Raw genomic sequence first — 14,972 nt, forward strand, 5'->3', positions numbered from 1 at the left:
TTTTCTTAAAATATTCATATACTGTACACGCAACAAGTTAATGTATTCACACTATCCAATTTAGTATTTCACCTTGTGCTGTAAATCCTTTTTTCAAAATACAACTTTCAACCGATGATAAAATTCGATATATTTACCGAATCAATAATTATTTCGCTACAAAATTTTTTTTTCGTCATTACATTGAATGTACGCTTAACTGCAACGATATTTTAATAAACGAAATGGAAAAATCAATAAAAGTTTAATTTAATTGTCCCAAACCATTTGATGTAACGTTTATGTGAAACAGAAATGAACTGAGTAGTGATTAATTTGTATATTTCCGAGATTTTACCGTATTATTCTATGTATCAGCGGTTCTCAACCTTTTTCTCTCTCGATTCTTCTATGTACCAGTACTGTACAGACTTGAAGAACTAAAGGATTCTTCTCGCGTACGTGTAAACATAAATAATTTGCTGTATTTGATTGTATAGTGTTAAAAATCTATTTATCAAGCCTATTAGATACACAATTTCCGTTTAACCGGGCGGTTAGCCCACTTATTTGACATCGATACGTTGTGTGAACCAAATTACAATTTCGCAAAAAATCCAAATGGTTATTTTCAGTAGTTATTTAGAAAGAAAACGGTTTCTCCCTATATTTGTCACCCTATTTTCAAGCAATAAATTCATTGCATTTCTTTCGATAAACTAATGTTGATCTATACGAATTGAATCTACATACAATCAACTATTATAATAATTACACGTCAGTTTGACAAATGGCAACCATTATCATATATTTTCGTTTTAATCGATTAATACTCATTTATCTACGAAAAACCCGTTTCCTAACAACGATTTCCCTATTCTTAAACTGATAAATTTAAAATTATCAAAATGCTTTCACCGAAAAGAGGGACATATTTATCTCTACAACACTTAACAACATTCGAACCTTCTTATGCGTTTAACATAAAACTGAAGCGTTTTTTCGGGATCAACGACCCGGAAGTGACGTACAGTACGTAAAAACTATTCTAAATTCCGAACAAGAAGGGTTCTGTTCAGAACAACTAACATTCACAACTGGAAGATTTACAAATAGTTACTCACAAAAATAAAAAAAAATATTTAAATTTAAACTTTCGAATTCAAAATTTAACTCGTTTCATTTACAATCGAAGTCTTCATTCCGCTGCTACTTTCGCTTATAACTTATTCAGTTGCCCATCAGTGAACGAGTGAATAAAACCACTGAACACTAGTAGTTAGTTGTGGGTTCGGGCCTCGCCAACGGACTGATCACGTAGAGATTTCCGGGTTTTTTTTCACCTGTCTAACACCTATGTAGGGACCAATTTCACGTAGAAAGTCCTCCCGCGAGGCATATTCCTTTGGAAGATCGCCCACGTGTCAAGTTGCCGTAAACGAATAAAACAAACTTCGAATTCTTCTTCAAATAACCGGTCACACAAATAAGGAGATAATTTAGAATTTAGAAAATAGAATTTAAATGGCTATCCAACTATATTTTCCTTTTTTTAAAAGCATTTTTATACAAGTGATTATGCTATAACCACCGAAATAACTATTCTCAATTACTAAAAATCAATTATTCAATACTCGATTACATTCTTATCACACGCAAGTTGATCAATCACCACACAATCCACTAAATAATTATTGATTGTGTTATCACCGTTATACCAGTGCTGGTCACGGCATAAAATATATATACAAGTTATGTTGTTTTATATTTATCGCCTTATTTAACTATTAATTAAACTTAGTACAACGTAAAGTTTGAAGACCTATTAAAAGGGAGTTCTAAAATATGTTCGATAGACTAATAGTTAATCTTAACATTATATTCTCATCTAGAAGCCTCCCTAAATCCCATTAATTAATATCAAATAAATCCAAAACAGGATCAGAATCTAAGATCTTACACATACCTAACAGACTGTTACCAAATCAATCAGGCTCACCAGTGGATAAAACCATAGAACATTGGTAGTTAGTTGGTCGTGGGTTGGCCAACGGGCTGGTCACGTGGAGTTTTTCGGGTATCCTTCACGTTAGTAACACTAAAATATGGTCAGGTTTCTCATTAGAGGCATTTCCCTCGGCAGATCGCTCGTGTGTCGCGTCGCCGTATATCAGGTGTGTCATGGCTTGATCAATGGCTTTATCCATCGGTCACAGGTGGGCGCCTGATAACAATATAAATGCACAAAATTGATTTGGCTGTAATGAATTTTGAGTCATGGAAATGCTTTTTGTTATTTTTCAATAAACATATCTATCTATATTCAGTTGCCCATCAGTGAACGAGTNATTAACAATTCAATAAAAATTAATCAAATAATTCTTTTAAAAATGAGATTCTTTAGAAAATTCACTAAGTAATTCTGTTTCAACAAATATTTCCATATTCAAAAGTTAAAATAAAAGTCAATGATAAAGCATTTAATTAAAGAAGTGATATTTTAGAAACTCGTGTAGAAACATTCTACCTTAAAAAAATCTTCTTCTCCCTGGGACACTAAGGCCCACCAGTAGCCGAATGGATAAAACCATCAAACACTGGTAGTGGGTTCGCGCCTGGTCATGGAGTTTTCTCGTTTTCTTCACGTTAGTAACACCTAAAGGTGCCAGTTTCCCGTAAAAAGACCTTTCTGGAGGTATTTCTTCCCCCTTTGGCAGAATGCCACGATATATGAACGTATGCCGTATATGAACAAAATCGAACCCTGGGGCACCGAAAGGGCCTCCTTTCAGCAAGCCGATTATGGATTTGAAGGACGGGGCCCGACAATTCCACCTGAAAAGTCCTGAACGGACCACCTGAAAAGTCCTGGAGTTATTTCGAACCGTCCGGATTCGATTCCGGATCCCTGTGGTAGGCTTATCCGCTTGTGGTAGGTACCATCTTATCCGCTCGGCCACCCGCCGTGTAAATCTAGCTTATTTAATTCTTGCCGTCTTGTATCGTTGTGTATAATACACAAATCGATTTAATTTAAGTAGGTTACTTCGTTTCTGGCTTTATAAGAAAAATCTATCAAAATTCACATTCAAATTATATTCAAATTAGCATCAGCGAAACGTTTTCGACGGGATTATTTATTCATCGCCGCTTTTTAAGTTAAAAGATTTTCTGTGTTATTCTTTCGTTATTTAAATTTATTATTCTACCGCATTATAAATGCCATGTGACTTGGCTTTTTTTTTCTTCTCTTTTCTTTCAATTTTCTAAAGTAACGCCATTTAAGAAACTTTCTCCTTTGTGTTTCATAACTGACTTTAGATAAATTGCTGATACAGTATATTCGTAAATTCTCGATCGAGTCGTTTTTGTGTAATTGAAATTCCAGATCGATTCCCTTCTTGAACAGCCAGTAAAATGCTCTCTGTAATTGTTTGGAAAATTAAAAACAGAAGAAGAACATCTTGAGCGTAGATTCTGGATCTTGTGATCCAGATGTTTCCACTTTCCTTTGCTTATCAATAATATCATCGGGATTTATCGCAGATGTTCCTTTATTTATTATGTAAAATTTTCTAATACTTTATACACAATTTAAATCAATCTTATTAGGTTTTTCTTAGGATTGGAGACAGTGGGCCTTTTTTATCTCTTAGTAGGCCCCTTTAGCTTTCCCCTTTTCTCCGGACCAGGGAAAAATCCCCAGCTTCTTCTCTCTCGTAGGTTCTGATTAGGGATATTACTGTTAGGATTGGGGACATGACTGTCGAGAGCTTGTAGGGCCGGAGATAGAGGGGGCCTCTTTTGTCTTTTAACAGGCCCCTTTAGTCTTTCGTTTTTCAAACAAATGAAATGCATAGAATGTCTTTTTTAATTTGTGAGGAATGAATCTTCGATATTCATTTCGTTTTTCTAAATTAAGGCTTTAAACAAGGAATACTTTATCAAATATTTTGTGAATTTTTGTTCTAAAATAGCTAAAATGATGTTCTCGACGAGTCTACATCGTGACTACAACTGTTATACTACTATAATCTGCGACAAGGAAGTAGATTTTCTAGTCTTATCACCAGACAACTGTATATGGGTCAGTAAAGAGGCGAAAGTGTCAAAATTATTCGCACGTCTTCTGTCGATAAGCAACCAAGCAGAAGAAAGCCAGTCACATTTCATGGATCAATGCTCTATAAACAGCCCATTCACTCGCAAACAATTACATATACCATAGAGAGCATTATAAACTCTAACAATAAACATTATCATTCGATCTCCCTAATAAGCATTTGAAATTCTTCATTAATTTCACAATAACAATTACTGATATACTTTCCTTTTTTTGTCTTCTAAATGAGCTACTTATTTAATTATCTAATCTCTTTAATGCAAAAACATTTAAGTACATCCATTTTTTTTATATTGAGGATAAAAGCGTTTATTTAATGCATAAAAAAGTTAATTGGGTGTTTGTTTAAGAAGGAAAAAGCTTATAAATTATTGTTCTAAATGTAAAAAGTATTTTAAAATGACTTATTTTTTAACTAGAATTTTACTTATTTACAGCATAAGAGTGTAAATAATAGAAAATATGCGAAGATTAATCGATTTTTTCCTTCGTTTATGTTTAAAAGTTAAGATAAACTAGCAAGTTGGAGGCGAAATTTTGATTCTCTCTCGAATTAAAATCTAGAAAAATTTGATTTTCTGTTATTCTAAATCAAGTGAAATTTAAATTTCCATAAATCATTAGCAAATTTTTATCTTTAGCTGAATTTTCTTAATCATCCAAGAAGAAAGTTTTTGTGTGCCATTTCTGGCTTACATCCAAGTAAGATTTTTAATCATTTTTGCTTACATAAATAAATATATATTTTTTTCTTTGTTTGTTTCTTAGTTAATTGCTCAGCATTGCAAAATATTGCCTTAAGTGAATAACCATACAACGAGAGAATAGCATGCTTCTTATCGAGAACATATCTTCAGTTAAAGGAAAGTCACACAGTATAAAATATGTTTGCTCCATTGATTTCTCTATTGTCTGCAGACGTTGAACTCTATTTTAGTGAAGAATGAAAGCCGAATTAACTAAAATAACTATAAAATAAAATCTTCTTAATGCGACACAAACGCTAATAAAGCGATTAAGATGGAAGGAAAAGAAAGGAAAAAGTCGTCAAAAATTGCCTCTAACGAACCCGCAATTATATTTTCTACTCCATTAAAGTCGAATTTTTGAGACCAAAACTGAATTTCTTTCTTTTTCTTTTTGCTCGGAAGCCATTTTTTTAAAACAATAGAAAAATTGTAAACAGGAAAAACAAAAAATAGAAAGTTGCGACGAAACGTGAAAGATCCATCGATTTTAAACTGCAATCTTTCAGAAGAGGATGGCTCAACCGGAGTTATTTATTCTCCTTTTTTTTAGAAAGTTATTAAGAAAATATAAAGTGCAAAGTTTAATTTTTAATATTTACATCATTTTTCTTTCGTACAGAATTTGATATTTTGATGTCATCAAAATTGCTGAAGTGGTAGACCTTGGAGACGATAAGTGAGGTCACGTTCGTGGCACAATTTACTCGTGACCTATATGAAAATATTTACAAATATTAACGTTTGAGGTGATTTAACAACGTGGAATAAATATTTAACAATTACTAAATTTACGGTTTTTTCCTTTAAAAAATAAAAAATAATCGATTAATAGAGCAAATAACACAGTACGTTTACATAGAGCCATAACGGTCTAAAATATTTTATAACTTGAAGCAAGCATTTTTCCTACCCCAAATTTCATTTAAAAACACAAAATGAGGATGTTTTTAATACATCTTAAACCAATTTTATACCATAAAAGCTCGTAAAAGTGGGGGGGAGGATTTCAGCTGAGTTCCAATTTTGTAACAGAAGAACCTTGAGAAAGTAAACTATAACACAGTTTCTACGGAGGGGTAAATTATCATATACTAAAAACATACTTTCCGAATTACATAAAATGTGTTAAAAATCGTGTTCAATGCCGTTGTACCCGAATGGTGTCAGAGCGACTAACAGGTGATGCTTATGAAACATCGCTTTAGTATTTTTTTTCAAACGATGCTCGGGGTTAATAAGGCAGCTGGAGCGAAATATCGTCCGAATCGTTCATCCATGCTGTTTATATGGAAATGCTTTTTTTTAGGTTATTTAAAATTCTCCAGGCGTTGCGAATTCTTTTCATTGTTGTTCCGTTATCCTTCAAATATCTTTAATAACAATGAAATTTCTATACTAATTAAGGAAGTGAAATCATTTGAAAATATATTTTAAACGTAAACATATATGCTCATATAAGATCTTTGAATAATAGTAATTGGTCGCGGGTTCGCTCCTAATCAATAGCTTTTGGTTTGGTTTATTCCAACATGAGAGATGGACGACGGATCTTTTAGGGAAACTGGCCCTTGATGTTGTCGAAACCGTGTTGTATTTGCTTATTGTGTACAGGCACTTATTTAGGCGTTACGGCCAGCCGAACCCACGACCAACTAGTGTTCGGTGGTTTTATCCACTCGGCCACATCAATGGGTTGGCCATGTGGAGTTTTCCTGATTTTCTTCGTGTCTAACACCTAACTAGGGACTAGTTTCTCGTAGATCACGTGCCTAACACCTAATTAAAGCCAGTTTGCCCGTAGAAAATCCTCCCAGGAGAGCCTATCTCTTGGCAGGTCGCCCTGTGTTGGGTTGTTCTTTCATTAATTCAATCCAATTGAACAAATCACCATTGTTATGAATTTAATCGGGTGGAAAAATGTCAAACGAATATTTCCAAGTAATTTTAAGACATTTATTAATGAGAATCGCCTATTTATCTTTTTATATGATTAATCCTTGCATGCGTTTTTCTCGTTTCGATTCCACTAAAGATAACCAACCCATCCTAAAAACTCAGCAATAAAATATTTTTATGCAAAGTTTGCATGTTTAGAATTATAAACCTTAGTTTATGTAAAAAAATTTATAATTTATAATTACTAAATCGATAAAACCGCACGATTTCCTAAGTAAAAGGAATTGCGTGTACAGTATACATTAAGAAACAGAGAAATAGAAAAGGTTAGAAACGACAGAATTAATTTTAATTCAGCAACAGACCTACTTTCGCAAATAAGATTATGGGATTCTTTAAATATGTAGATGTATCAGTAGTGGATTATGTTCTTTTGAGGCCATAGGCGCAACTTTGTTATATGGTCCTTTTTTTATGTTAAAAAAAACAACAAAATCCTTACAATACTAAACTTTAAAGGCATATTGTCATTTTGGTATATAATTTTTCAGGCTCCTCGAGACGACGAGGCCCTAGGTAGTGGCACGTTATCCTATGGACAAACAGGGCAATTACCTGGGCCCCAAACCAATCTTTCCTCGAAACATTCCCCCGAAGAAAAACTGCCTGAAATCAATCCTGTACATGAGGCCCTCTAGTTCAAGTTCGACAGGCCCCCATGAAACTATAACGCGCCTCTAGCCCTAGACGCGCGCCTAGTGTGCCTATTGGGTAATCCGTCACTGAGAAACAGGATATGCTCAATGCAAGGGCTTTTGCACAAATTTTTCCGGGGAGAACGTGGAGACAAATAATTACATCAATAAATTTTTATTTAATTATTTAATTTTGGGGGTTTTCACAAGTAAATTATAGAATACAGCATTGCAAAGATACAAATTAAATCAATACAAAAAAAGACAAAGATTAAAGGTGTAAGATTACACATCTCATTCACTTTTACGATTATAATTTGAAGAATTTTTACTCGATTCCAGGGAAGGACAAGTGCCCCTTTTGATCCCATTTACGGGCGCCAATGGTTCAATGCGATGTCTTTAAGGATATATCCAGTGGTGATATTCAGCGGGTTCGCACAGGTTCGGCCGAACCCGTTGTTAACATTTTCAAAGTTTTCCGAACCTTGTTAAACACATGTAACATTTCTCAATGGTTTTGATTCTTTTAAAAAATATATTAATTAAAATATACGTATTATACTCTGTAACACTAAACTAGAGCCTTCCGGTGCACCATTTGAGCGAAAAAAAACTGTTAAGGAAAAATTTTCTGTTAGCGAACCCTTTGTTAAATATTTCGAATATCACCACTGGATATATCACCGGATACGCAGTGTGTTTGGATAAATTCTGAAAAACAAAATTGAGTTCTAAACATGTATATAAACACTGTACGGTAATAAATACATCATCATTTATTTTAATTTAGTTATTTAATAGTTGTTTCCCTCTCTCGATGATTTAAGTAAGTTTAAATGAACACAAGCTCTCGAAAATACAAGATTCAATGCCTAGTGCAGTGTGTTGTTTATTTATTTCTATACGGAAACGTAACACGTCAACAATCTGACGAAGAGGACGCCTCCCGGGAGGACTTTCTACGGGAAACTGGCTCCTACTATTAAAAACAATGTTACAAACGTGAAGAGACCCCAGAAAACTCCACTTGGTCAGCTCGTTGGCCAGATGCAAACCCACGACCTCAGTGTTCAGTAGTTTTATCCACTCGTTCACTGATGGGCAACTGAATATAGATAGATATGTTTATTGAAAAATAACAAAAAGCATTTCCATGACTCAAAATTCATTACAGCCAAATCAATTTTGTGCATTTATATTGTTATCAGGCGCCCACCTGTGACCGATGGATAAAGCCATTGATCACTGGTCGTGGGTTCGCACTCGACGAACCGGATGATCGTGCAGAGTATTCCGGGTTTTCTTCACGTATCTAAACATCTAAAAGCCAGTTTTCCATAAAAAGTCCATCCGCAGGCACTCCTCGTTTGCGTTGCCTTATCTAATCCATCCTACAGCCCTAGAAGCAACAAAAGGTCGAAGGTTCCCCCACTTACTGCCTATACTTTGCTAAATTATATAAATATACGCTTATTTTAAATTAATTTGCTGTAAGATAATTAGAATATAATATCTAAAGACAACAAAGATTTTAGGTGCATAACTGAATCTATAAATTTTATTTAATTAACCGTTTAAATGATTTATGATAACAAAATTAGGATTTAAATCGATTTTATGAATCAATTAATCATAAAAAGACTTATCCATGATCAATTTCGTATGCTAATTCAAATATTTTTTTAATACTCGAACCTTTCTTAAAATTCTCATTTCCATAACTTATTCTATCAGAAAAAACTCCACGTAAAATAAGACAGGTCATCAGTTAGAATTATATCAACCCAGTTCATGTTTATGAAAGTCGCATGAGAGAAAAGCTGAAAAATTATAGGCAGATTTACATATTAAGCCATATGTAGTTATATATAGTAAGTATTTCATGCTCCATATATGCTCAGTATGCAAATAACTGAAAATACATAATTTTATGAAATTTGTATGATTTTTAATAATGATTTCTGGTGTTATTCTGGGCAACTCCTGCAGAACAGCACTTGTTTAACGGTCCTATGAATTGTGTAAAATAAATAAATAAACGATATAATTTTTACTTTACTAATTTATCCAGATTATAATGAATATATTAAAGATATGTTCTTTCCAATGAGCTTCGAATGATTCGCCCACCAGTGGCTGAGTGAATAAAACCACTGAACACTAGTAGTTAGTCGTGAGGTTCGTGCCTAGCCAACGGGCTGGTCACGTGGAGTTTTTCGGGTATCCTTCACGTTAGTAACACTAAAATATGGTCAGGTTTCTCATTAGAGGCATTTCCCTCGGCAGATCGCTCGTGTGTCGCGTCGCCGTATATCAGGTGTGTCAACTCATTTAAATAATGGACCATTAATGCGACTGATAAGATTCACGCGGGCCACATCACATTTACAAATTTTCTTAAAATTATAATTTGAAGTGAGAATGCAAGAATATAAATAGAGCAAATAAAACGTATTATGTAGTTTAGTGAATTCAACTCAACTATAAATAATTGCTATAGTATTGCTTTTATTTAAACATTTATTTTATTTAATATACATATTTATAAAACTAAAATTGTTGGACGGAAACTTGCCAGCGCTAGCTTCCTCCTCCTAGTTTTCTAATATCTGGATTCAAAGACTGAGAAATATCTTCATTATGGAAGATAGATGTTTATCAGTTAATCTTGATCTGTCAGTCGTTTTATTTAATTTCAGAAAAATCACATCGGTGGCCGCCGGTTTGACACCCCTGCCGTATACAAATGAAACCCAAATCAATTAGTTTATTATCCCATGTTTCATCTTTTGCTACATTACCAATGAATCATCAGCAGAAATTTTGTTTACTCAGAAGAGTAGCCAATAGATTTGTTCCATTGCATCATACGGTTTTATTTTATTTATCTGCGAGTTTACTTCACAATTTCGTTCAAACTTATGGTCATAATTAGTACTAAGCTTTAATATTGTTGAATTATGAGTTCTAAGTTGCTAGAAAGATGGTATCAGCCTACTGCTCTAGAGGATTCGGGATCGAATCCTAACGGTTCCCGAAAAGTTCTTGCGAGAAAAGTCCCCCAAGAATTTTCTGGATTGAACTATCTCAAATATGTTGGGCCCCCGTCTCTCCCCACCAGCTACTTTCATTATGAGCCTGAAAAAAAAATTTATAACTCTTCCATACTGTTCTTGCTTCTCAGAATCCTTTAAGCTATAATCCACTAACGCCTCTCTCTGCCCAACAGTGGTCCAATGGAACCGCAGGTGGGCAGAGAGAGATTGTGAGGCACAAACGGATCGTGGGTTCGCGCCTCATCAAAGGGTTGGTCAGGTGATGTTTTCCGGGCTAACACCTAAATAGGGGTCAGTCTACCATAGAAAGTCCTTCGGGGAGGTATCCCCCCTGGTAGATTGCTAAGTGTTGCGTTGCTTTATTTCATCCAATCCTCTCTCTTCCCCGTCAAAATCATCACAATCTCTCAAGACGTGTTCGAATTCTCTGTTACATATATTTTGAAAATTAAAAAATCAAGTTCTATTAAATTCTACATTTGCAATGAGAGCAGCCCTACATAAGTCAGGCGTATTTTAAACATCGACAAGCATTTAAAATATAGATATATTCGCGTGTGGATTATAAATATCATCAGCGTATTAAATAAAAAGTTATTATTATTTAAGTTAAAATTCGTAAATACTATTTATTTATAAAAAAATTTTCTTAAAATATTCATATACTGTACACGCAACAAGTTAATGTATTCACACTATCCAATTTAGTATTTCACCTTGTGCTGTAAATCCTTTTTTCAAAATACAACTTTCAACCGATGATAAAATTCGATATATTTACCGAATCAATAATTATTTCGCTACAAAATTTTTTTTTCGTCATTACATTGAATGTACGCTTAACTGCAACGATATTTTAATAAACGAAATGGAAAAATCAATAAAAGTTTAATTTAATTGTCCCAAACCATTTGATGTAACGTTTATGTGAAACAGAAATGAACTGAGTAGTGATTAATTTGTATATTTCCGAGATTTTACCGTATTATTCTATGTATCAGCGGTTCTCAACCTTTTTCTCTCTCGATTCTTCTATGTACCAGTACTGTACAGACTTGAAGAACTAAAGGATTCTTCTCGCGTACGTGTAAACATAAATAATTTGCTGTATTTGATTGTATAGTGTTAAAAATCTATTTATCAAGCCTATTAGATACACAATTTCCGTTTAACCGGGCGGTTAGCCCACTTATTTGACATCGATACGTTGTGTGAACCAAATTACAATTTCGCAAAAAATCCAAATGGTTATTTTCAGTAGTTATTTAGAAAGAAAACGGTTTCTCCCTATATTTGTCACCCTATTTTCAAGCAATAAATTCATTGCATTTCTTTCGATAAACTAATGTTGATCTATACGAATTGAATCTACATACAATCAACTATTATAATAATTACACGTCAGTTTGACAAATGGCAACCATTATCATATATTTTCGTTTTAATCGATTAATACTCATTTATCTACGAAAAACCCGTTTCCTAACAACGATTTCCCTATTCTTAAACTGATAAATTTAAAATTATCAAAATGCTTTCACCGAAAAGAGGGACATATTTATCTCTACAACACTTAACAACATTCGAACCTTCTTATGCGTTTAACATAAAACTGAAGCGTTTTTTCGGGATCAACGACCCGGAAGTGACGTACAGTACGTAAAAACTATTCTAAATTCCGAACAAGAAGGGTTCTGTTCAGAACAACTAACATTCACAACTGGAAGATTTACAAATAGTTACTCACAAAAATAAAAAAAAATATTTAAATTTAAACTTTCGAATTCAAAATTTAACTCGTTTCATTTACAATCGAAGTCTTCATTCCGCTGCTACTTTCGCTTATAACTTATTGTTAACGCTTCACATTCTTAACTGTAATAAACTTTTCTTTGTTACTTCTCTCTCTCTACAAATCCCTCTCACACACCTCCGAAACTTCTTTTTACTTACTACATTATAATCTAAATTCATAGTGTATACACTATAGTTGTCCATCGTGCTTATATTAGTAACTCCTCTACACAACAACTTTGAGATATACTTCATGATATCTTTTCTTTCTAACAACTCTCCTATGTTCAACCGTTCTTTACCTCAGAATTCTGCATATTTTCTTAGTTAATGTCATTTAACTTCATATATTTCCGATAAGTAATTATTTTCCATTTCTTGTCCTGTCAAATATCGTATCTTACTTCTTAAAAGCTCTCTCTTTTCCAAAACTTCTGAGACTTATCCATATTCAAAACATATGTCCATTGGTGCATTTAGAAACATAGCACCCCCAAACTAATAGTGCCACGTTTGCACTGAATGATTCTATTTTATACTTTTAATTATAGTTTTACAGATTTTTAAATATCGAAAAGGTCAAAGGGTACTGCTATAGAAAAGCCACCATTGGTAGCCTACCACCGCTCTGTTTATGCAAAATATTAACATTACTTAACTGGAGTCTTATTTTCACTAATTCCTTTATGAATTATTTCTAATGATACATTAAATTATCATATATTATTTTGTATTGTTGTACCCAAAACTCTTGAGATCCTATGTCCTAGCCTAGTGAGTCCAATGGGAAATCCTCCATTGCATCTATCATTAGTTTCAATTCTTTATAGTTTTCTCATCATCTCTTCCATTTTCTTTTTTTCCTACAATTCCCTTCGGCCATCTTTTCATTTTTAAACTTACTTTTCCTGGAATCTGTGCTATATTAAACTTCGAAAAACTAATTTCATTTCCCAAATCTTCCTTATTGTCGTTAATATCATTAATAAATTGCTCTCTTCGATATTTTTTCCACACAATTAAATGTTCCGCATAACTATTAATGTATTAAAAATGTCTTCCTATAAAGGTTGAGGTCTTCCTCTATACAAAAGTATAGAAGTTGAGCTCTATACAAGAAGTTGAGGTCTTCCTCTATACAAAAGTATAGAGGAAGACCTCAACTTCTTGTACCACTAATTCAACTTTAAATCGTGAAATTCTATAGTTGCCCTTTTTGTATCTATAATACTTTTCTTTACTACAGCTTTTCTAGAATTTTTTCTAAAATCTTACTCTTGTAACTCTCCACTTAACAACTTCGTTACTGTTTACATATAGGCCTATTGATGGATATAAACGTTTATAACCTAGATTTTATATTTTTAACAAAATTAAAAATGCTATAAAAGGTATTTCTACAAGCAGTTTCAGTCAAGATTGCATTCCTATTATACATTATTATATTATATAAGAGCATCTCTCCTGCAGCAACAACTTCTATCATATTTTCCCCTTTAATCTTAAATTGTCAGTATATCCTGAAACAATAGCATTGTTCATTTATGATAATAGTTGCTATAAAAAAACACGTTACTTATGGATCTATAACTACTTCAGCTGCCACGCTTAACATCTGACTATTGTACTTATCAACATATTTATTCAGATATTATAACAAAAGCACTTCCCACGCCTTTTCAAACGATTTGCCCCATACATTAGTCTAAAAATTTGGAAAAATGTCTAAAAAATTAAGAACAAAACTCGCTGTTACGTGTTTAATTTCGATATTTATAATCAAAAGATTGCATATTTTCAAACTGTACAGTACATGACACTAAACTCTTTCAAACTACACATTAATATATTAATTAAATGTCTATCCGTCGGAAAGGGTATTTTATAACATTGCTGTCGGTATATCAAAGTAATACTTAGAACATTATTTTTTGCCAAATTGCCACTCAATTATTTATTGCTCACATTTATAAGCAATGGCAACATATCTACTATTAAATAGATTAATACTTGAAATTAATAGGCTTTATTTATTACTGAAGAAGTTATCCAACCTTCCACATTTTTCATCTAATATAGCGCATTGCTAATTGGGTTTACCTGATATAACGAATATTTTTTTTGACAGATACTGTTTTTTTATATGTCCTCCCCTTTATCACTATTGTGTTTCTATAGATTTATAATTCATGGAGTCAGGTTAACAATCTTGATTATGCAAATCAGGATTCTTAATCCACGGATCTACTGAAGGTCCTTAGATTTCAGAGAATTCGTGAGGTTGAATTACAAAAAAATTAAATATTTATTTTCAATAACTTCTATTGTTACTTTACGTATTACTAAATCACATTTTTTAAATATTTTGATAACTATATTTCTATATAATTGATTTGTTTTGTAATTTTATTTCATTAATTTAAAACTATTATTATGAAAAGGTATGCATATACTACAACACACTGTCAAAGAGGTATTAAGCACAAAAAGAATTAAAAACTGGTGTAAATATTTTTTCTAATTAAGGAAACCTTTACTGGCAATTGTCTAATTCTGTAAAATAAATGGATACATTTTGTATATAATATTACTGTTGATAGAACATTTCAGTTAGATGTTATTTGACTTTTCGAAGAAAGTTTGAAAGTTGTTACTGTTATATTAAATCACAGATTCG

Source organism: Centruroides sculpturatus, unplaced genomic scaffold, assembly GCF_000671375.1.
Source record: "Centruroides sculpturatus isolate CEXI.00-Female unplaced genomic scaffold, Cexi_2.0 scaffold352, whole genome shotgun sequence".
Lineage (NCBI taxonomy): Eukaryota > Metazoa > Arthropoda > Arachnida > Scorpiones > Buthidae > Centruroides > Centruroides sculpturatus.